The sequence below is a fragment of the Mustelus asterias genome, chromosome 5, assembly GCF_964213995.1.
Source record: "Mustelus asterias chromosome 5, sMusAst1.hap1.1, whole genome shotgun sequence".
Lineage (NCBI taxonomy): Eukaryota > Metazoa > Chordata > Chondrichthyes > Carcharhiniformes > Triakidae > Mustelus > Mustelus asterias.
The window spans coordinates 27,070,466-27,095,786 of NC_135805.1; positions in this window are offsets into that span (position 1 = coordinate 27,070,466).

Consider the following 25,321-nt stretch of genomic DNA (forward strand, 5'->3'; position numbering starts at 1 on the left):
CCATGAAACCATTGTCGATTGTCGGAAAAATCAGTCTGATTCACTAATGCCCTTTAAGGGAAGGAAATCTACCATCCTTACCAGGTCTACTTGTGACTCCAGAGCCACAGCAATGTGGTTGACTTTCAACTGCCCTCTGAAATGGCCCTGCAAGCCACTCAGTTCAAAGGCGATTCGGAATGAGCAATAAATGCTGGCCAGCCAGTGACACCCATGTCCCATGAAGGAATCGTAATGGGTGGGACATGGACCATGTGTGGGATTTTCTGGCCTTGGGGCGAGAGTGGCCGGGAAATCCCGCCCGATATATCGCTTGCTACGGAGCTGGTCAACAATTACTCAGTACTTCATGGCTCATGAGGTTAACTCTTCCTTCTCTTCCTGTGTCCCCTAAATTGGCCTCCAGTGCTTCCCAGGAATTTGCTGAATGCAACAGAACAGGCGGCACGGTAGCACAGTAGTTAACACTGCTGTTTCACAGTGCCTGGGACCTGGGTTCGATTCCTGGCTTGGGTCACTGTCTGTGCGGAGTTTGCACATTCTCTCCGTGTCTCCGTGTCCGGGTGCTCCGGTTTCCTCCCACAGTCTGAAAGACGTGCTGGTTAGGTGCATTGACACGAAAAGACGCCGGACTGTGGTGACTGGGAGAATTTCACAGTAACTTCATTGCAGTGTTAATGTAAGCCTTACTTGTGACTAATAAATAAACTTAATGAATAGCTGCGGATTTACTTGATGCTTACAATGTTTACAGGGCTAATTTGTGTGAAAGGGCTGTGACTGCTGACATATGATGACCATATCTGTACCCACCTCAATCTCCACCGCTTTAAGATCCGACTCTGAGCTGTGTAATAAATATTCCACTGAACAATATTGTGCATTCCCTGCACTCGAGCCAGGCTGTTACTCCCTAGGCAACAACATGTCATTTACAGCAGAGGAACTGTGATGATCAATGTTGTTGCCAGGTAAGGCAACAAATCGAACTCTATAATTCATGCTATTAACACACGCTGATTCCAATCTCCAGCTCCCTCCCACTGGAACCTTTGTTGTTGCTACATTCCAAGAGTGAGGTCAGTGGAAATGTGTTGGATGTTTCTGTAGGTTAGATTATTGCCAAATGTGGTGGAATGGATCGCTCTGAGCAAATTGGATGGGATGTGGGATTGGCAGGGTAAAATCAGGACACGAGGCATTGCGCTCTGTTCCTTCAGCTTCCCAGTGAGTTATCAAACTCTCTGGGACATTTCCTGGTGTTGGGGTTTTTAAAGAAACCAAAGGTGATGTGGATCTACTAACAATGTGGTGATGAAAGCTTTGACAAAGGGTCATCTGGACTTGAAACGTCAGCTCTTTTCTCTCCTTACAGATGCTGCCAGACCTGCTGAGATTTTCCAGCATTTTCTCTTTTGGTTTCAGATTCCAGCATCCGCAGTAATTTGCTTTTTTGTCATGTGGTGATGTCATTGGACTAAGGTTCGAACTAAGAATCCAGAGAATAATTCATGGAAATTTGAATTCAATCACTAAAAAAAAGGTGGCACAGTGGGACAGTGATTAGCACGGCTGTTTCACAGTGCCAGAGACAAAGAATAAAGAAAATTACAGCACAAGAACAGGCCCTTCGGCCCTCCAAGGCTGCGCTGACCATGCTGCCCGACTTAACTAAAACCCCCTACCCTTCCGGGGACCATACCCCTCCATTCCCATCCTATTCATGTACTTGTCAAGACGCCCCTTAAAAGTCACTACCGTATCCGCTTCCACTACCTCCCCCGGCAACGAGTTCCAGGCACCCACCACCCCCTGTGTAAAAAACCTGCCTCGTTCATCTCCTTTAAACCTTGCCCCTCGCACCTTAAACCTGTGTCCCCTAGGTAGTCAGAAGCTTTTTCCCAGGGTGGAAGAGTCAATCACTATTGACTCTTCCACCCTGGGAAAAAGCTTCTGACTATCCACTCTGTCCATGCCTCTCATCATCTTGTAGACTTCTATCAGGTCTCCCCTCAACCTCCATCGTTCCAGTGAGAACAAATCAAGTTTCTCCAACCTCTCCTCATAGTTAATGCCCTCCATACCAGGTAACATCCTGGTAAATCTTTTCTATACCCTCGCCAAAGCCTCCACATCCTTCTGGTAGTGTGGAGACCAGAATTGAACATTATATTCCATGTGCAGCCTAACTAAGGTTCTATAAAGCTGCAACATGACTTGCCAATTTTTAAACTCAATGCCGCGGCCGATGAAGGCAAGCGTGCCATATGCCTTCTTGACTACCTTCTCCACCTGCATTGCCACTTTCAGTGACCTGTGTACCTGTACACCCAGATCCCTCCGCCTATCAATACTCTTAAGGGTTCTGCCATTTACTGTGTATTTCCTATCTGTATTAGACCTTCCAAAATGCATTACCTCACACTTGTCTGGATTAAACTCTATTTGCCATCTCTCCGCCCAAGTTTCCAACGGATCTATATCCTGCTGTATCCTCTGATGGTCCTCATCGCTATCCGCAAATCCACCAACCTTTGTGTCATCCGCAAACTTACAAATCAAACCAGTTACATTTTCGTCCAAATCATTTATATATATTACAAACAGCAAAGGTCCCAGCACTGATCCCTGAGGAACACCACTTGTCACAGCCTTCCATTCAGAAACACACCCTTCCTCTGCTGGGTTCGATTCTGGCCTTAGGTCACTGTCTGTGCGGACACAGCACGTTCTCCCCATGTCTGCGTGGGTTTCCTTCGGGTGCTCCTGTTTCCTCCCACAGTCCAAAGATCATAGAATCCCTACAGTGCAGAATGAGGCCATTTGGCCCATCATGTCTACACCGACCACCATCTCACCCAAGCCCTATCCTTGTAACCCCACATATTTACCCTGCTAATCCCCCTGACACTAAGGGGCAATTTAGCATGGCCAATCAACTTAACCCACACATCTCTGGACTGTCAAGATGTGTGGGTTAGGTTGATTGGCCATGCTAAATTGTCCTTTCATGTCAGGGGCATTAGTAGGTTAAATATAGAATCACAAAATCACAGAATATTACAGTGAAGAAGAAGCCCTTTGGCCCAGCAAGTCTGCACTGGGCGCATGAAATATCCTGGCCTGCCCACCTAATCCCATTTACCAGCACTTGGCCCATAGCTCTGAATGTTATGATGTGCCAAATACTTGCTTTTTAAAGGATGTGAGGCAACCCGCCTCCACCACCCTCCCAGGCAGCGCATTCCAGACCGTCACCACCCTCTGGGTAAAAATGCTTTTCCTCAAATCCCTCCTAAACCTCCTGCCCCTCACTTTTAACTTGTGTCTCTCCTCGTAACTGACCCTTCAACACAGTACGTGGAGTTACAAGGGTAAGGCCTGGGTGGGACTGGTGTTGGTGCAGGTTTGATGGGCTGAATGGCCTCCTTCTGCACTGTGGTGATTCCACGATGATTCTGAAAACCTGCTACTGGTAAAAAGTGGTGATCGAAGCTAGTTTTTAAAGAGCCGCAGTTGTTGTCACTGGTGTCCTTTATGGATGTCCTTACCCATGGCGGCCTACGTGTGACTCACCGACGTGACTCACCGACATGGCTGCTGCCTTGCTGAGGTGGCCTCGCAAAACACTCCATTATAGCGAAGTGAGGAACAGTGGTGACAACCTCAAGCTGCGAACAGATGATAAACGGGTTTTAAAGCGCTTCTTTAAAGATGCGACACCGATGTGCAGATGCTGTCCAAGCCTGGGCTTGATGGCGCTGTGCAATGGGGGCCCTGCTTCACCGCACAGCAAGAGGTAAGAAGCTGCATGTGACAGTGATGTTTCCTGGCCGCTTGTAGCAGCGCCAGGCCAAGATGGAAAAAGCACTCCTCTGCTTCTCTGGCTGTTTCCGTGTGGAGACGCGGTCTCATGTTTTTACAGCTGGCTGATTACTATTCCAGGCACACAAGCCTGTCTCCCTCACAGGACAGGCATGGAAATCAGTCATCTGAGGTTAAACCACTGCCTACATTCAGCCGCTCAAGTGGTTTCGCTGAGGATAATCTTCTTTAGTTTTTATTAACTCTTTGCTCAGGGTGTCAGGCCAGCATTTATAACCCCATCCCGAATTGCCCTTCAGAAGCTGGCGGTGAGCTGCCTCCGCCCTCCCTGTGGTGCGGGTACACCCACCCGTGCTGTTACGAAGAGAGTTCCAGGTACAGTCCAAAGATGAAACCAAAAGAGAAAATGCCGGATAATCTCAGCAGTTCTGGCAGCATCTGTGAGGAGAGAAAAGAGCTGACGTTTCGAGTCCGGATGAGCCTTTGTCAAAGCCACCTTATTGGGAGATAGTCTGTTGCTGGAAATGGGGACGGAAAGATCAAGGAAGGGAAGAGAAGTGTTTGAGATGGACCAGGTGAAGGCGATGGAGGGCTGGAAACTGGAATCGAAGTTGATTAATTTTTCCAGGTCCGGACAACAGCATGAAGTGGCACCAAAATAGTCAAAAAGTCCAAAGATTTTGATTTGATTTGATTTATTATTGTCACGTGTATTCGTATACAGTGAAAAGTATTGTTTCTTGCGCGCTATACAGACAAAACATACCGTACATAGGAAACGGGAGAGTGCAGAATGTAGTGTTACAGTCCATAGCTAGGGTGTAGAGAAAGATCAACTTAATGCAAGGTAAGTCCATTCAAAAGTCTGACAGCAGCAGGGAAGAAGCTGTTCTTGAGTCGGTTGGTACGTGTCCTCAGACTTTTGTATCTTTTTCCTGAAGGAAGAAGGTGGAAGAGAGAATCTTCGGGGTGCGTGGGGTCCTTAATTATGCTGGCTGCTTTGCCGAGGCAGCGGGAAGTGTAGACAGAGTCAATGGATGGGAGGCTGGTTTGTGTGATGGATTGGGCTACATTCACGACCTTTTGTAGTTCCTTGCAGTCTTGGGCAAAGCAGGAGCCATACCAAGTTGTGATATGACCAGAAATAATGCTTTCTATGGTGCATCTGTAATAGTTGGTGAGAGTCGTAGCTGACATGCCAAATTTCCTCAGTCTTCTGAGAAAGTAGAGGCGTTGGTGGGCTTTCTTAACTATAGTGTTGGCATGGGGGGACCAGGACAATTGTTGGTGATCTGCTCACCTAAAAACCTGAAACTCTCAACCCTTTCCATCTCGTCCCCATTGATGTAGACAGGAGCATGTTCTCCTTTATGCTTCCTGAAGCCAATGACAATCTCCTTCATTTTGTTGGCATTGAGGGAGAGATTATTGTTGCGCACCAGTTCATCAGATGTGCAGGTTCGGTGAATTAGCTGTGGGAAAGTGCCCCTTTAGCGTCCAAAAATGTGTAGGTTAGGGGGATTAGCCATGGGAAATGTGCGGGGTTACAGGGAAAGGGCAGGAAAGAGGACCTGGGTAAGATATTCTGTCAGAGAGTCAGTGCAGGCTCAATGGGCCGAATGGTCTCTTCTGCACTGTGGGGATTCTATGATGCTATGATTTTGATCCAGTGACGGTGAAGGAACGGCTGCAGACTGTGTGTCTTGAAGGGCAACGTGTAGGCGACAGTGTTCCCATGCATCTATTGCACTTGTCCTTCACGGTGGGAGAGGTCACAGGTTAGGAGGCTGCGTGTGGTGATGTGCCCCTTTAAGGGGCAAGTTCTTGGAGGATCATGTGACCTGTTCAGCCAAACAGGTCAGAGTGCACGAATGAAAAGGGAAAGGTGGATTTTCTTTGCCAGTTAGGAGTCTGGTGTTGTGGAATACAGTAGTTTTTATATCACTGTCTATATACAGTTATTTACCTTAATAAACCATTCATTTGTTAATCGACTTGATGGTTGCCCGTCTTTGCAAAATGTTGGATCTGATGATGTGGATCAAGGGGAGTGCCTTCCAGGTGCTGCAGAAATCAGGAGAGAAGACCCTCGTGTGGAAGATTTTTTGAAGCAAATTCATTCCATAGTCTGTGAGTGTCAAAATGCCCCTTTCTGGGCCATTAGCCCGATTCACAGAGTAGTGGGTGCAATATGCCGGATGCTTGTGCTATTTTCTTTACACTCAGGAGAAGATAAGGAGTGGCTAATCCTATTAACAGCCTGCGGGACTCCAACCTATAGCGTGATAAGTAGTCTGACTTCTCTTGATGCCCCCAACTCCAAAACGTTTTGAGGAGCTTGTGGAATTAGTTAAGGGACGTTGTCGTCTGAGGCCCTTGGTGATAATGCAGTGATACAAATTTAATTTGATGACACGAAACCCAGGGGAGTTGATAACGGCATTTGTGGCATGCCTAAGACAAACGTCTGAACAGTGCGAGTTCGGGTATGCACTCAATGATGTGTTGAAAGACAGGCTAGCCTGTGGTGTTAACAACATGACTATACAAAAGAAATTATTAGCAGAGGCAGAGATTACTTTAAAGAAGGCATTGGATGTTGCCCAGGCTATAGAAAGTGTCAAAAGGGTGGGATGGAGCTGCAGATCTTGTAAGCAGGCGAGGTCCACCAAGTTTGGCAGGAAGTCACTAGTAGTCAAGATGCCAGGGAGAAGGGCACGGGGAGAAATGAACAAAGAGGTTCCGAGCAAAGGAGGGTGCATGGGTACAGGGAACTTGGTCCATAGACCAGAATCATAGATTGAATCATAGAATCCCTACAGTGCCGAAGGAGGCCATTCGGCCCATCAAGTCTGCACTGACCACAATCCCACCCAGGCCCTATCCCCGTAACCCCACATATTTACTCTGCTAATCCCCTGACACTAGGGTCAATTTAGCATGGCCAATCAACCTAACCCACACATCTTTGGACCAAGAGCTATGAAGTGGAGGGGATCACCCCCAGGAGAGATATAAATTCAGGGAAGCTACGTGTTATACCTGCAACGGGAGGGGACACATAGGAAGCAAATCAGGATGAAAAAGAGCTGTCCTGGGGCCAGCAGTAAATACTCCCGACTTCAGTACACCGTGTTGAGAATAACCCTGAACACAGTTCTGAAATATACAGTTCAAACAGCATTAAGGAGGACAAGATGGCCCCAATTGCGATTGTATTGGTAGGGAATGGTCAGCCACTCAGAATGGAGGTGGATACGGGCGCCTCCACTACAGTTACAGGGGAACGAACGTATCATTATTTACAGTGAGGAGTTCAGCCCCTAAAGTTAAGAAGCACGGTGGCACAGTGGTTAGCACTGCTGTGCCAGGGACCCGGGTTCAATTCCTGCCTCGGGTCACTATCCGTACGGAGTCCGCACGTTCTCCCCGTGTCTGCGTGGGTTTCTTCCGGGTGCTCCGGTTTCCTCCCACAGTCCGAAAGGCGTGCTGGTTAGGTGCATTGGCCATGCTAAATTCTCCCTCAGTGTACCCGAACAGGCGCCAGCGTGTGGCGACTAAGGGATTTTCACAGTAACTTGATTGCAGGGACCCGGGTTCGAATCCCACCACGGCACATGGTGAAATTGAATTCAATAAAAATCTGGAATTAAGAATCTACTGATGGCCATGAAACCATTGTCGATTGTCGGAAAAACCCATCTGGTTCACTAATGTCCTTCAGGGTGGGAAATCTGCTGTCCTTACCCGGTCTGGCCTACATGTGACTCCAGAGCCACAGCAATGTGGTTGATTCTTAACCACCCTTAGGGATGGGCAATAAATGCCGGCCCAGCCCACGTCCTGTGAACGAATTTAAAAAAATCAGACTGCTTCAGTATGTGGGGAATTACAAATCGAACACTGTTCAGTCAGTGGTGAACAATGTTTCCAGGTCCGATATCAAAGATGTTTACATCATCTGCATTTACTCGAGACAGTTAAAGTCACAAATAAAATATTTAATTAAATAAAAATGTTAATTCTTTCCTTTAGTTCCAGACAGAACTTTAAACATTAATTGCTTCGATGTTTCCACCGTATCCCAAAACATGTGGCAATAATAAATCAAATCAAATCAAATATGTTTCTTATGCTGTTGACAATATCAAATGCAATCTAAATAAAAGCAAATTACTGCGGATGCTGGAGTCTGAAACCAAAGGAGAAAATGCTGGAAAACCTCAGCAGGTCTGGCAGCATCTGTAAGGAGAGAAAAGAGCTGACGTTTCGAGTCCAGATGACCCTTTGTCAAAGCTAAAAGGCACAGAAAATGGGAGATATTTACACTGCAGGGAGAGTGAATGGACGGTGAGTCATAGCCACAGAAAGAAGGGGAAAGGCTAAGAGGTGCTAATGGCGTCATTGGCACCTCAAATGCAATCTTCTGAAAACACTCTGGAGATGATCCTAGTGTAAACAGGGCTGACAACAATGGACTTGGTAACTGGTCAATGTGAGGGGGTCAAATTTATGTGGAGCAAAGGGGCACAAAAATCATTCCAGGTGTGTTTCCTGGTACCTTGTCTGCCTCACACAGCTATAACATCTGGAGCGGGATTCTCCGGCCGTGCTCGCCCCAAAACCAGAAAATCCCACCTGAGGTCAACGGACCTTTGCATGGTCCCCCCCCCCCCTCCCCACACCACCCCACCCCCCAGCCCCCGCCCACCCGCTACACTTCCTGTGGTGGATGGGACAGGAAAATTCTGCCCCTAGTGTCTGCCCTTCCACAGCGGGGTTGCCCTGGCTCCATTTAGCCAACCCTGCCTTGACTCCTCTAGTTGTAAGTCAGCTGACTGGGACTTGAAAGCCGTTTGGAGACTGGAACTGTTGTGGCTAATTGTGGTTCTTCTCCCAAAGGTAGGGGAGTCTAAAACTGGAGGGCATAGGTTTAAGGTGAGAGGGGAGAGATACGAAAGGGTCTGGAGGGGCAATTTTTTCACACAGAGGGTGGTGAGCGTCTGGAACAAGCTGCCAGAGGTAGTAGTAGAGGTGGGTTCGATTTTGTCTTTTAAAAAGCATTTAGACAGTTAGATGGGTAAGATGGGTATAGAGGGATATGGGCCAAATGCGGGCAATTGGGATTAGCTTAGTGGTTAAACAAAAGGGTGGCATGGACAAGTTGGGCCGAAGGGCCTGTTTCCATGCTGTAAAATTCTATGACTCTATGACTCTACGATGATCAGCTTGAGACTTGTATGTCTAAACACAAACCTTTCATTGTTATTCTTTAGCTGTTTACAGATCCCAGGTTACAAGCCTGCATGGCACTGTTTCCATGCAGGCAGGCTGTTTCTAGAGTACATGCCAACGTACAAAAATATGTGTTCTCTCTGGACTGTTCTTTAAGTCTATTACCATGTTATTCTATCCATCATACTGTGAGTAATGCTATTATCCAGTCCCATGCTGAACACCTTTGCATCACGATGGCATGCAGACACATAACATAACAGACAAATTGGGGCGGCACTGTGGCATCGTGGTTAGCACTGTTGCCTTACGGGGCCAGAGACCCGGGTTCCATTCCAGCCTTGGGTGACTGCGCGGAGTCTGCATGTTCTCCCTGTGTCTGCGTGGGTTTCCTCCGGGTGCTCCAATTTCCTCCCACACTCGAAAGGTGTGAGGGTTAGATTGGTTGGCCATGCTAAATTGGCCCTTAGTATGTCAGGGGGACATAAATATGTGGAGTTATGGGGATAGGGCCTGGGTGGGATTGGTGTCAGTGCAGACTCGATGGGCTGAATGGCCTCCCTCTGCACTATAAGGACTCTATGATTCTATGAACACATCATTGACATCTCTTGTCTGGAAATAATCCTCACTTTGACAGGACCCAACGAGGCAATCAGGAACCTTGGCAGTGCTCATACCATGGTCCACCCACATCTACCTCATTAAGGTGAGCAGAGGTATTTTTTTGGAAACTCCCAGAAATGGCTGAGGCCTTGCACACCCAGCTCTGACCCATTTTCCAGAATGTTCCTCCACTGGAATTACAGAGTTTTGGAGCTAATGCCCTGAGCAAAAATAATAGCAATTATAGTGCTGTTGAGACATTTAGTGGAATATATTGAATGTTATTGAACGCACCAGCTATCACTCACTATTATAGGCTGGCGGGCGTGCTTCTACTGAGAGGGTCAGAAATCATAAAACTTAATAAAAGATTAAATTAACTTACATCTTTCTTTTCCTTATTTTTTTTTATCTCTGCAAAATTAGTATTGCTAAAACAATGATCCTTCTTAAATAATGCATTTCAATTTTGGACTTCAATTTAGAATTCGCTTTCCATATATGAATAATGGTACAATCCCTCCAGGATTTGTCTTCTTGAAGTTAACCCAATTTCTGCTGGCTTTTTCTTGGCATTCTCTCCCAGAGAATGTGGGCGGCACGGTGGCACAGTGGTTAGCACTGCTGCCTCACAGCGCCAGGGACCCGGGTTCGATTCCGGCCTCGGGTCACTGTCTGTGTGGAGTTTGCACATTCTCCTCGTGTCTGCGTGGGTTTCCTCCCACAGTCCGAAAGACATGTTGGTTAGTTGAATTGGCCGTGCTAAATTCTCCCTCAGTGTACCCGAACAGGCGCCGGAGTGTGGCGACTGGGGGATTTTCGCAGTAACTTCATTGCAGTGTTAGAGAATCATAGAGTCTACAGTGCAGAATAATGTAAGCCTACTTGTGACACGAATAAATAAAATAAATAACATAAAACTACCGGGAAATGGGATAGGGAAGGCTCAGCAGTAAATGAATGAAGGATAAAACTGTCAAACTGCCTTTCCATCCAACTGTTGACAACAAATTCCTTCAAGGCTAATTTGATTCGAGAGTAGGAAAAGAACAAGAACAGTACAACACGAGGGGCTGAATTGCCTACTGTTGTTCCCCGCTCTTATGTTCAGAATAATAGGGAGGAAATAGAGGGATGTGGACTGAGTAAGGGCAGAAGGTTTTCTAATTTTTTAGTTAGGGCATCACGACCCCTTTGAGGCGGAAGAGCTGACTGGTGGTGATTTAACCCGAGGATCACCACACCTCAGTAGGGGGGCAAGGTTGAGAAGGCATCATGAGTAATCTCAGCCGGTACAGGAATTGAACACACGCTGTTGGCGTCGCTCTGCATCACTCACCAGCCATTCAGCCAACTGAGCTAAACCCACCCCCACAGACTCGTGTAATAGCAGACCCCAAGAAGTCTCTGTCCGTTCTCATTTATCTGTTCTCATTTATCTATTATCAGTGCAGTTGATGCTGTCTACATGGACTTTAGCAAGGCCTCTAACAAGGTACCGCATGGTAAGTTGTTGCATAAGGTTAAATCTCACGGGATCCAGGGTGATGTAGCTAAATGGATACAAAATTGGCTTGATGACAGAGGCAAAGGGTGTCTGTAGAGGATTGCTTTTCAAACTGGAGGCCTGTAACCAGCCTCAAGGACCATTGCTGGGTCCACTGTTATTTGTCATTTATATCAATGATTTGGATGAGAATTTGAGAGGCATGGTTAGTAAGTTTGCAGATGACACCAAGATTGGTGGCATAGTGGACAGTGAAGAAAGTTATCTAGGATTGCAACGGGATCTTGATCAATTGAGTCAGTGGGCTGATGAATGGCAGATGAAGTTTAATTGAGATAAATGTGAGTTGATGCATTTTGGTAGATCGAACCAGGGCAGGACTTACTCAGTTAATGGTAGGGCATTGGGGAGAGTTACAGAACAAAGAGATCTCGTGGTACAGGTTCATAGCTCCTTGAAAGTGGAGTCACAGGTGGACAGAGTGGTGAAGAAGGCATTCAGCATGTTTGGTTTCATTGGTCAGAACATTGAATACAGGAGTTGGGATGTCTTGTTGAAGTTGTACAAGACATTGGTAAGGCCACGCTTGGAGTACTGTGTACAGTTCTGGTCACCCTATTATAGAAAGGATATTATTAAACTAGAAAGAGTGCAGAAAAGATTTACTAGGATGCCACTGGGACTTGATGGTTTGAGTTATAAGGAGAGGCTGGATAGACTGGGACTTTTTCCCTGGAGCGTAGGAGGCTGAGGGATGACCTTATAGAAGTCTATAAGATAATGAGGGGCATTGATCAGCTAGATAGTCAACATCTTTTCCCAAAGGTATGGGAGTCTAAAACTAGAGGGCATAGGACTAAGGTGAGAGGGGAGAGATACAAAAGGATCCAGAGGGATATATTTTTCACACAGAGGTTGGTGAATGCCTGGAACAAGCTGCCAGAGGTAGTAGTGGAGGCAGGTACAATTTTGTCTTTTGAAAAGCGTTTAGTTACATGGGTGAGATGGGTATAGAGGGACATGGGCCAAACGCGGGCAATTGGGACTAGTTTAGGAGTTTAAAAAAAAGGGGTGGCATGGAGTTGGGCCGAAGGGCCTGTTTCCATGCTGTGAACCTCTATGACTCTCTCTTTCTCAGGCCATGATGTCTGAGGCCGGAGGGCCATACGTTGGGGTCCACACCCACACATGTGTTGAAATACCCCAGTAGGTAAAGATGTTCTGACTTAGGGATTCTGCTGATAGCAGTGTCAAGCTCCTTATAGAACTAGTCTTCCACCTCTGTGGTGGAGCATAGATCAGAGCACAAATAATCATGAGGTTAGCTGGCGTGTTTGAGTTATAGCATCATAACCACATTTGGCCAATTGTCTAAATGCTTTTTAAAAGACAAAAGCGCCTCTACTACTACCTCTGGCAGCTTGTTCCAGACACTCACCATCCTTTGTGTGAAAAAATTGCCCCTCTGGACCCTTTTGTCTCTCTCCCCTCTCACCTTAAACCTATGCCCTCTAGTTTTAGACTCCCCTACCTTTGGGAAAAGGTATTGACTATCTAACTGATCTATGCCCCTCATTATTTTATAGACCTCTATAAGATCACCCCGAAGCCTCCTACGCCACAGGAAAAAATGTCCCAGTCTCTCCAGCCTCTCCTTATTGCTCAAACATTCAAGTCCTGGTAGCATCCTAGTAAATCTTTTCTGCACTCTTTCTAGTTTAATAGCTGGAGAGAACACATTCTGAACCATTTGTAGAGGGTTCACCTTCCCTTCAGGATCACACTACTCACTTTGCATTGAGTACATTCAGTCCATCACAAGAATCATCTTCAGAAGTTTACCTTATGGCAGGAATTGTAGATTTACAACGGTATTATTTATGTATTAAATACACTCACTGCAGAGTGACGTTTGAACTGTGCTTCAGGCATTTTGTCAGCAGTGTCCTGCTGGGCCAGATCAATAAAAACACCCCTAAAATCCACCCGTGGACCACCCTCTCCCCTGCACCCCCCACTGAGGGATCGCTCGCTCCCCCACTCCGCCCACTGAGGGATCACTCTCTCCCCCACACCCCCCACTGAGGGATCACTCTCTCCCCCACACCCCCCACTGAGGGATCACTCTCTCCCCCACTCCCCCCACTGAGGGATCACTCGTGCCCCCACTCCCCCCACTGAGGGATCACTCTCTCCCCCACTCCCCTCAGTGAGGGATCACTCACTCCCCCACACCCCCCACTGAGGGATCACTCTCTCCCCCACTCCCCCCACTGCGGGATCACTCTCTCCCCCACACCCCCCACTGAGGGATCACTCTCTCCCCCACACCCGCAGTGAGGGATCACTCGCTCCCCCACACCCCCCACTGAGGGAGCACTCTCTCCCCCACTTCCCCCACTGCGGGATCACTCTCTCCCCCACACCCCCCACTGAGGGATCACTCTCTCCCCCACACACTCCACTGAGGGATCACTCTCTCCCCCACTCCCCCCACTGAGGGATCACTCTCTCCCCCACTCCCCGCACTGAGGGATCACTCTCTCCCCCACACCCCCCACTGAGGGATCACTCTCACCCCCACTCCCCCCACTGAGGGATCACTCTCTCCCCCACTCCCCCCACTGCGGGATCACTCTCTCCCCCACACCCCCCACTGAGGGATCACTCTCTCCCCCACACACCCCACTGAGGGATCACTCTCTCCCCCACACCCCCCACTGAGGGATCACTCTCTCCCCCACACCCCCCACTGAGGGATCACTCTCTCCCCCACTCCCCCCACTGAGGGATCACTCGTGCCCCCAGACCCCCCACTGAGGGATCACTCTCACCCCCAGTCCCCTCAGTGTGGGATCACTCTCACCCCCACTCCCCCCACTGAGGGATCACTCTCACCCCCACACCCCCCACTGAGGGATCACTCTCACCCCCACTCCCCCCACTGAGGGATCACTCTCTCCCCCACTCCCCCCACTGAGGGATCACTCTCTCCCCCACACCCCCCACTGAGGGATCACTCTCTCCCCCACACCCCCCACTGAGGGACCACTCTCTCCCCCACTCCCCCCACTGAGGGATCACTCTCTCCCCCACACCCCTCAGTGTGGGATCACTCTCACCCCCACACCCCCCACTGAGGGATCACTCTCTCCCCCACACCCCTCAGTGAGGGATCACTCTCACCCCCACACCCCCCACTGAGGGATCACTCTCACCCCCACACCCCCACTGAGGGATCACTCTCTCCACACACCCCCCACTGAGGGATCACTCTCACCCCCACACCCTCAGTGAGGGATCACTCTCTCCCCCACACCCCCCACTGAGGGATCACTCTCACCCCCACACCCTCAGTGAGGGATCACTCACTCCCCCACCCCTCTTAGTGAGGGATCACTTGCTCCCCCACACCCCCCCACTGAGGGATCACTCTCTCCCCCACACCCCCCACTGAGGGATCACTCTCTCCCCCACACCCCCCACTGAGGGATCACTCTCACACCCACACCCCTCAGTGAGGGATCACTCACTCCCCCACCCCTCTTAGTGAGGATCACTCACTCCCCACATCCTCAGTGAGGGATCACTCACTCCCCACACCCTCAGTGAGGGATCACTCTTGCCCCCACTCCCCTCAGTGAGGGATCACACTTTACCCCACACCCTCACTTAGGGATCACTCTCTCCCCACTCCCTCAGTGAGGGATCACTCTCTCCCCATTCCCCTCAGTGAACGATCACTCTTTCTCCACTCCCTCATTGAGGGATCACTCTCTCCCCCACACCGTCAGTGAGGGATCACTCTCTTCCCCACACCCCCTGTGAGGGATCACTCTCTCCCCCACACCATCTGTGAGGATTCACTCTCTCCCCTCTCCCTCAGTGAGGGATCACTCTCCCCCCATTCCCCTCAGTGGGGGATCACTCTCTTCCCCACTCTCCTCAGTGAGGGATCACTCTCTCTCCCATTCCCCTCAGTGAGGGATCACTCTCTCCCCCACACCGTCAGTGAGGGATCACTCTCTCCCCTCTCCCTCAGTGAGGGATCACTCTCTCCCCCATTCCCCTCAGTGGGGGATCACTCTCTCCCCCACTCCCCCCACTGAGGGATCACTCGTGCCCCCAGACCCCCCACTGAGGGATCACTCTCACCCCCAGTCCCCTCAGTGTGGGATCACTCTCACCCCCACTCCCCCCACTGAGGGATCACTCTCTCCCCCACACTCCTCAGTGTGGGATCACTCTCACCCCCACACCCCCCACTGAGGGATCACTCTCACCCCCACTCTCCCCACTGAGGGATCACTCTCTTCCCCACTCCCCCCACTGAGGGATCACTCTCTCCCCCACACCCTCCACTGAGGGATCACTCTCTCCCCCACACCCCCCACTGAGGGATCACTCTCTCCCCCACACCCCTCAGTGTGGGATCACTCTCTCCCCACACCCCCCACTGAGGGATCACTCTCACCCCCACTCCCCCCACTGAGGGATCACTCTCTTCCCCACTCCCCCCACTGAGGGATCACTCTCTCCCCCACACCCTCCACTGAGGGATCACTCTCTCCCCCACACCCCCCACTGAGGGATCACTCTCTCCCCCACACCCCTCAGTGTGGGATCACTCTCACCCCCACACCCCCCACTGAGGGATCACTCTCTCCCCCACTCCCCCCACTGTGGGATCACTCTCTCCCCCACACCCCTCAGTGAGGGATCACTCTCTCCCCCACACCCTCCACTGAGGGATCACTCTCTCCCCCACACCCCCCACTGAGGGATCACTCTCTCCCCCACACCCCTCAGTGTGGGATCACTCTCACCCCCACACCCCCCACTGAGGGATCACTCTCTCCCCCACACCCCTCAGTGTGGGATCACTCTCACCCCCACACCCCCCACTGAGGGATCACTCTCTCCCCCACACCCCTCAGTGAGGGATCACTCTCACCCCCACACCCCCACTGAGGGATCACTCTCTCCCCACACCCCCCACTGAGGGATCACTCTCACCCCCACACCCTCAGTGAGGGATCACTCTCTCCCCCACACCCCCCACTGAGGGATCACTCTCACCCCCACACCCTCAGTGAGGGATCACTCACTCCCCCACCCCTCTTAGTGAGGGATCACTCGCTCCCCCACACCCCCCACTGAGGGATCACTCTCTCCCCCACACCCCCCACTGAGGGATCACTCTCTCCCCCACACCCCCCACTGAGGGATCACTCTCACACCCACACCCCTCAGTGAGGGATCACTCACTCCCCCACCCCTCTTAGTGAGGATCACTCACTCCCCACATCCTCAGTGAGGGATCACTCACTCCCCACACCCTCAGTGAGGGATCACTCTTGCCCCCACTCCCCTCAGTGAGGGATCACACTTTACCCCACACCCTCACTTAGGGATCACTCTCTCCCCACTCCCTCAGTGAGGGATCACTCTCTCCCCATTCCCCTCAGTGAACGATCACTCTTTCCCCACTCCCTCATTGAGGGATCACTCTCTCCCCCACACCGTCAGTGAGGGATCACTCTCTCCCCCACACCCTCAGTGAGGGATCACTCTCTCCCCCACATCATCTGTGAGGGATCACTCTCTTCCCTCTCCCTCAGTGGGGGATCACTCTCTCCCCCATTCCCCTCAGTGAGGGATCACTCTCTCCCCCACTCCCCTCAGTGAGGGATCACTCTCTCCCCCACTCACCTCAGTGAGGGATCACTCTCTCCCCCACTCTCCTCAGTGAGGGATCACTCTCTCTCCCATTCCCCTCAGTGAAGGATCACTCTCTCCCCACACCCTCAGTGAGGGATCACTCTCTCCTCGCCCCTCCCCACCACTCCTGACGCCCTTAATCCTCTTGCCCTGAGTCCCTGCACAACCCAATGGCCTGTTCCCAGCTAAAATGGCGGCACGGTAGCACAGTGGTTAGCACTGCTGCTTCACAGCTCCAGGGTCCCGGGTTCGATTCCCGGCTCAGGTCACTGTCTGTGTGGAGTTTGCACATTCTCCTCGTGTCTGCGTGGGTTTCCTCCGGGTGCTCCGGTTTCCTCCCACAATCCAAAGATGTGCGGGTTAGGTTGATTGGCCAGGTTAAAAAAAAAATTGCCCCTTAGAGTCCTGGGATGCGTAGGTTAGAGGGATTAGCGGGTAAAATATGTGGGGGTAGGGCCTGGGTGGGATTGTGGTCGGTGCAGACTCGATGGGCCGAATGGCCTCCTTCTGCACTGTAGGGTTTCTATTCTATTCTATTCTAAAATCCCCCCTTTCGGATCAGCCCCTTCTATAGTGGCACAGTGGTCAGCACTGCAGCTTCACAACGCCAGGGATCCGGGTTCGATTCCCAGCTTGGGTCACCGTGTGTTTGGAGTTTGCACATTCTCCCCGTGTCTGCGTGGGTTTCCTCCGGGTACTCTGGTTTCCTCCCACTGCCCAAAGCATGTGCCATGCTAAATTGCCCCTTCGTGCCAGAGGGATTAACAGGGTAAATGCAAGGGGTTACGGGGATATTTAGGGCTTGGGTGGAATTGTTGTCGGTGCAGGCTCGATGTGCTGAATGGCCTCACATCCCGGTACCTAAGAAAAACCAAGCAACGTGCCTTAATGACTATCGGCCGGTGGCTCTGACATCCATCATTGTGAAGTGCTTCGGAAGACTAGTCATGGCACAAATCAATTCCAGCCTCCCGGACTACCTGGATCCACTACAGTTTGCCTACCGCCGCAACAGATCCACAGCAGATACCATCTCCCTGGCTCTGCACTCAACCCTGGGAGCAAAAACTTTATGGTGGGACAATTGAGGAACAGTGGAGGACTTTCAAAGCGATCTTTCACAGTGCTCAGCAAAAGTATATACCAGTGATAAGGAAGGACTGTAGAAAAAGAGATAATCAGCCATGGATATCTAAGGAAATAAAGGACAGTATCAAATTGAAAGAAAATGCATACAAAGTGGCAAAGATTAGTGGGAACCTCGAGGATTGGGAAATCTTTAAAGGTCAACAGAAAGCCACAAAAACAGCTATAAAGAAAAGTAAGATGGATTATGAGAGTAAACTCGCTCAGAATATAAAAACAGATAGCAAAAGTTTCTACAAATATATAAAACGAAAAAGAGTGGCTAAAGTAAACATTGGTCCTTTAGAGGATGAGAAGGGGGATGTAATAACTGGAAATGAGAAAATGGCCGAGACATTGAACAGGTATTTTGTGTCGGTCTTCACAGTGGAAAACACAAATAACATGCCAAAAATTGATGACAGGAAGGCTATGGCAGGTGAGGATCTAGAAACTATCATTATCACGAAAGAGGTAGTGTTGGGCAAGTTAATGGGGCTAAAGGTAGACAAGTCTCCTAGCCCTGATGGAATGCTCAGGGTACTAAAAGAGATGGTGGGAGAAATAGCAAATGCATTAGTGGTAATTTACCAAAATTCGCTGGACTCTGGGGTGGTTCCCACAGATTGAAAAACAGCAAATGTGACATCAATTTTTAAAAACAGAGGTAGACAAAGGCAGGTAACTATAGGCCGGTTAGCTTAACTTCTGTAGTAGGGAAAATGCTTGAATCTATCATCAAGGAAGAAATAGCGAGACATCTGGAAATAAATTGTTCCATTGGTAAGGTGCAGCATGGGTTCATGAAGGGAAGGTCATGTTTGACTAATTTGGTGGAATTGTTTGATGTTCTACATGTGCAGTGGACAATGGGGAACCTGTGGATGTGGTATATCTGGATTTCCAGAAGGCATTTGACAAGGTGCCGCACCAAAGACTGCTACATAAGATAAAGGTGCACAGTGTTACGGGTAATGTATTAGCATGGATAGAGGATTGGCTAACTAACAGAAAGCTAAGAGTGGGGGTAAATGGGTGTTTTTCTGGTTGGCGATCAGTGACTAGTGGTGTGCCTCAGGGACCAGTGTTGGGACCGCAATTGTTTACGATTTACATAGATGATTTGGAGTTGGGAACCAAGTGTGTCAAAATTCACAGATGACACTAAGATGGGTGGCAGAGCAAAGTGCAGAGGACGCTGAAAGTCTGCAAAGGGATATCGATAGTCTAAGTGAGTGGACGAGGGTCTGGCAGATGGAGTACAATGTTGGTAAATGTGAGGTCATCCATTTTGGTAGGAATAACAGCAAAATGGACTATTATTTAAATGGTAAAAAATTGCGGCATGCTGCTGTGCAGAGGGACCTGGGTGTCCTTGTGCAGGAATCTCAAGACATTGGTTTGCAGGTGCAGCAGGTAATTAAGAAGGCAAATGGAATTTAGTCCTTTATTGCTCGAGGGATGGAGTTTAAAAACAGCAAGGTTATGTTGCAGCTGTATAAGGTGCTGGTGAGGCCACACCTGGAGTACTGTGTACAGTTTTGGTCTCCTTACTTGGGAAAGGATATACTGGCACTGGAGGGGGTGCAGAGGAAATTCACTAGATTGATTCTGGAGTTGAGAGGGTTGGCTTATGAGGAGAGACTGAGTAGACTGGGGCTATACTCATTGGAATTCCGAAGAATGAGGGGAGATCTTATAAAAACATACAAGATTATGAAGGGAATAGATAAGATAGAAGCAGGGAAGTTGTTTCTACCGGTGGGTGAAACTAGAACTAGGAGGCATAGCCTCAAAATAAGGGGAAGCAGATTTAGGACTGAGTTGAGGAGGAATTTCTTCACACAAAGAGTTGTGAATCTGTGGAATTCCCTGGCCAGTGAAGCAGTTGAGGCTACCTCATTGAATGTTTTTAAGGCAACGATAGATAAATTTTTGAACAGTAAAGGAATTAAGGGTTATGGTGAGCGGGTGGGTAAGTGGAGCTGAGTCCACAAAAAGATCAACCATGATCTTATTGAATGGCGGAGCAGGCTTGAAGGGTCAGATGGCCTACTCCTGCTCCTAGTTCTTATGTTCTTATGTTAACACTGTGGTGGACCTCAGTTGTGCCTTTGTCCTATATGGACCACCGTTGTGTGTGTTTGTCATACCTGGACACATCCCCTTCCAGTTTGGTTCCTCCCCTCAGCACCTAGTATAAAGGTGGCTGTCTCCTCCCCCTTGTTCAGTCCACGTCGGTTAATTGTTGGGATCTGCTCCTGATTCTGTTGTGAATAAAAGCCTACACTTATATTGGCATATCGGTAGTCTTTCGCCTTATTGATAGCGCATCAAACACCTAGATAACAAGGACACCTATGTCAGACTCCTATTTATTGAGTACAGCTCAGCCTTCAACACTATTATTCCCACGAAACTCATCTCCAAACTCTGTGGCCTGGGCCTCAGCACCTCCCTCTGTGACTGCATTCTGAACTTCCTAACTTACAGACCACAATCAGTAAGGATAGGCAACAACACCTCCTCCACGATCATCCTCAACACCGGTGCCCCACAAGGCTGTGTTCTCAACCCCCTACTATACTCCTTATACACCTATTACTGTGCGGCCAAATTCCCCTCCAATTCGATTTTCAAGTTTGCTGATGACACCACATTAATGGGTCGGATCTCAAACAATGACGAGACAGAGTACAGGAATGAGATAGAGAATCTGGTGAACTGGTGCGGCAACAATAATCTCTCCCTCAATGTCAACAAAATGAAGGAGATTGTCATTGACTTCAGGAAGCGTAAAGGAGAACATGCCCCTGTCTACATCAACGGGGATGAAGTAGAAAGGGTCGAGAGCTTCAAGTTTTTAGGTGCCCAAATCACCAACAACCTGTCCTGGTCCCCCCCATGCCGACACTATAGTTAAGAAAGTCCACCAACGCCTCTACTTTCTCAGAAGACTAAGGAAATTTAGCATGTCAGCTACGACTCTCACCAACTTTTACAGATGCACCATAGAAAGCATTCTTTCTGGTTGTATCACAGCTTGGTATGGGCTCCTGCTCTGCCCAAGACCGCAAGGATCTACAAAAGTTCATGAATGTAGCCCAATCCATCACTCAAACCAGCCTCCCATCCATTGACTCTGTCTACACTTCCCACTGCCTCGGCAAAGCAGCCAACATAATTAAGGACCCCACGCACCCCGGACATTCTCTCTTCCACCTTCTTCCTTTGGGAAAAAGATACAAAGGTCTGAGGTCACATACCAACCGACTCAAAAACAGCTTCTTCCCTGCTGCCATCAGACTTTTGAATGGACCTACCTTGCATTAAGTTGATCTTTCTCTACACCCTAGCTATGACAGTAACACTACATTCTGCACTCTCTTGTTTCCTTCTCTATGAACGGTATGCTTTGTCTGTATAGCGCGCAAGAAACAATACTTTTCACTGTATGTTAATACATGTGACAATAATAAATCAAATCAAATCAAATTCTGCATTGCAGAGATCCTATTTTAACATCTTTTGAGAAAATCTGAAATTAAGAATCTACTGATGACTATGAAACCATTGTTGATTATCGGAAAAACCTACTTGGTTCACTGACAGCGGAGGTGATGGCGTCGTGGTATTATTGCTAGACTATTAATCCAGAAACTCAGCGAATGTTCTGGGGACCTGGATTCGAATCCCGCTATGGCAGCTGGTGGAATTTGAATTCAATAAAAAATATCTGGAATTAAGAATCTACTGATGACCATGAAACCATTGTCAATTATCATAAAAAACATTCCGGTTCACTCATGTCCTTTTGGGAATGAAATCTGCCATCCTTACCTGGTCTGGCCTACATGTGACTCCAGAGCCACAGCAATGTGGTTGACTCTCAACTGCCCTCCAAAGGCAACTAGGGATGGGCAATAAATGCTGGCCAGCCAGCGATGCCCATGTCCCATGAATGAATGAGAAAAAAATGTCCTTTAGGGAAGGAAATCTGCCGTCTTTACCCGGTCTGGCTGAGATGGGACTCCAGACTCACAATTGATTGACTCTTAACTGCCCTCTGACATGACCTAGCAAGTTACTTAGGGCAATTAGGGACACCCACATGCCAATGCAGAACTTAAAAAGAAAGGTGAGTTGCAAACCATTACATCTCTATCTGAATTTGAAAGCGTTTGAAAAGCCTTCATTTTCAGCTTGTAGTTTGGAGCGTGGGAAGTTGTTTTATTTCTGATGACAGGTCTTATAATGGTTTTTACAGTTTATTGTTCCCTCTGAAATGCAGCAACCATCTCAATGGCTTTGCTACTGCAATCTCCCCTCAATTTGGAATGAAGCAGGAATGTTCCTACAACACAAGGCAGGTGGAGCAAGTATAGGAATTCCTGATGGGTTAGTGAGGTAGGATCAGAGAGGCTTAAAGTCTTCAGGTTCTTCAGAAGCGGTTCCTTTGTTCAAATGCAAAATATAAACCTTTGATCAGTTCGATCCATGAACTAATCCTACCTTCCTACTTAATGCTAATCCTTAGGGTGGCACGGTAGTACAGTGGTTAGCACTGCTGCCTCACAGCACCAGGGAACCGGGTTCGATTCCCGGCTTGGGTCACTGTCTGTGCAGAGTTTGCACATTCTCCTTGTGTCTGCATGGGTTTCCTCCGGGTGCTCCGGTTTCCTCCCGCAGTCTGAAAGACGTGCTGGTTAGGTGCATTGGCCGTGCTAAATTCTCCCTCAGTGTACCTGAACAGGCACCAGAGTGTGGCGACTGGGGAATGTAATTTTTAATGTAAGCCTCCTTGTGACAATAATAAATAAACTTTAAACTTGTCTGTTGATTTTCTGTCTTAAGATGATTTCTGTCTTCAGAAATCGTGGACCAGGAGTTGGGACGAGTCCATTTTGGGAGGGATAAAGGATATCATCCCATGAATGATGAGGCCCCAAGTCATAATTACATTGAGCTGTGAAACTGGGATCAAAGATCAGGAAAGTGTGGAATGTGAGTAGACAGGCGACTAGTAGGTGAGGTGCGTCACACCGCGTGTGAGCTCACGGGAAAGCTGAGCTCTGGATCATAGAGTCACAGAGGTTTATAGCATGGAAACAGGCCCTTCGGCCCAACTTGTCCATGCCACCCTTTTTTCTTTAAACCCCGAAGCTAGTCCCAATTGCCCGCATTTCACCCATATTCCTCTATACCCATCGTACCCATGTAACTGTCTAAAAGCTTTTTAAAAGACAAAATTGTACCCGCCTCTACTACTACCTCTGGCAGCTTGTTCCAGACACTCACCACCCTCTGTGTGAAAAAATTGCCCCTCTGGACACTTTTGTATCTCTCCCCTCATAGAAGAAATCATAGAAACCCTACAGTACAGAAAGAGGCCATTCGGCCCATCGAGTCTGCACCGACCACAATCCCACCCCCATATCCCTACATATTTTACCCGCTAGTCCACGCGTCCCAGGACACTAAGGGGCAATTTTAGCATGGCCAATCAACCTAACCCGCACATCTTTGGACTGTGGGAGGAAACCGGAGCACCCGGAGGAAACCCACGCAGACACGAGGAGAATGTGCAAACTCCACACAGACAGTGACCCAAGCCGGGAATCGAACCCAGGTCCCTGGAGCTGTGAAGCAGCAGTGCTAACCACTGTGCTACCGTGCCGCCCCCCTCTCACCTTAAACCTCTAGTTTTAGACTCCCCTATCTTTAGGAAACAATATTGACTATCTAGCTGATCTGTGCCCCTCATTATTTTATAGACCTCTATAAGATCACCCCTCAGCCTCCTACGCTCCAGAGAAAAAAGTCCCAGTCTATTCAGCCCCTCCTTATAACTCAAACCACCAAGTCCCGGTAGCATCCTAGTAAATCTTTTCTGTACTCGTTCCAGTTTAATAATATCCTTTCTATAATAGGGTGACCAGAATTGCACACAGTATTCCATGTGTGGCCTTACCAATGTCTTGTACAACTTCAACAAGACATTCCAACTCCTGTATTCAATGTTCTGAGCAATGAAACCAAGCCTTCTTCACCACTCTGTCTGTCCAGGTCATTGTTCAATCCTTCACAGAAATATATGAAAAAATGAGCCTTTTGCTAAACTCCTGGTAAACTAAGGTCCTCATTCAACCAACTCCTGCAGCACCACACCTCCCAGCATCCATTCACATTACAAGCCGAAACTGAAATGGGAGAATCTGCTAAAGAAAGCCGTGCTATGTTGGCCTGAGGCAACGAATGATCTCCTACTGTGGAAATAAAGTTACGACAAACAATTCTGGTAAGTAATGGAAAATGATTATTAGCCTACTAGGCCTTGAGTGAGGCCAGCGCTTACATACTCAGGATAAGAGACTAACCTAACCTTGCATCAGTTTCATAAGTGATGCGCGATTAATTCACTCGGGAGGCTAGATTGTACCCAGGAAATAAAGGCTTTTATTACTGACGAGAATGGAGCATACTATATACAATACAATCCCAGACTAAAGGGTCACCAGGCAGTGCAGTGACCTTTATACTTCCCCTGGTAGGCGGAGCCAACTGGAGTGTACCACAAAACAATATCAACAGGTAGAACACCCCCAACCCTAACCCCAACAGTGACAACAGTAACATATCTACAAACACCCATAGTGCTGACCATCTATGGTTCAGCACTCATAGTGGTAACCAACTATGGTTCACCACAATAAGCACTGCGTTTCAGGCTAGGACATAGGATGAAAACAAAGACAAGTTACCATGGCGATTACCAAATAACAAGTTTTGTTGACATAATTACACTCATGAAGGAGATGGTTTTCTATTGGATAAGCAAGGACAAAAAGCTATGCAATGATTGGTGGACTGTGTATGCAAATGAAGGAATAGAAAATTGCTTGTTTCTCATTGGCTGTAATTATCTATAACTGCTAATTATCTGCATGAATCAACAGAACACCATAGTGAAATTCACTGTTCACTGTGTCTGTTCATCTTGCAGGTTAATAAAAAAACTTAAAAGATTTGAGTTCTCACCAGGCATTATTTGGGTTAATCCACAACACTATGGGACTGCTTTGAGTCAGTGGACTGGTCAATATTCAAGAACTCAGCGACCAACCTAAATGAGTACGTCACTATAGTAATGGACTTCACTAGTCAGTGTGTAAAAGACTGTGTGCCAAATAATCTGATCCGCGTGTTTCCCAACTGGAAACCATGGATGAACAGGGATATCCACTGCCTATTGAAGTCCAGGTCTGAGGTGTTCAGGTTGGGTGACCCTGACCTATACAAGAA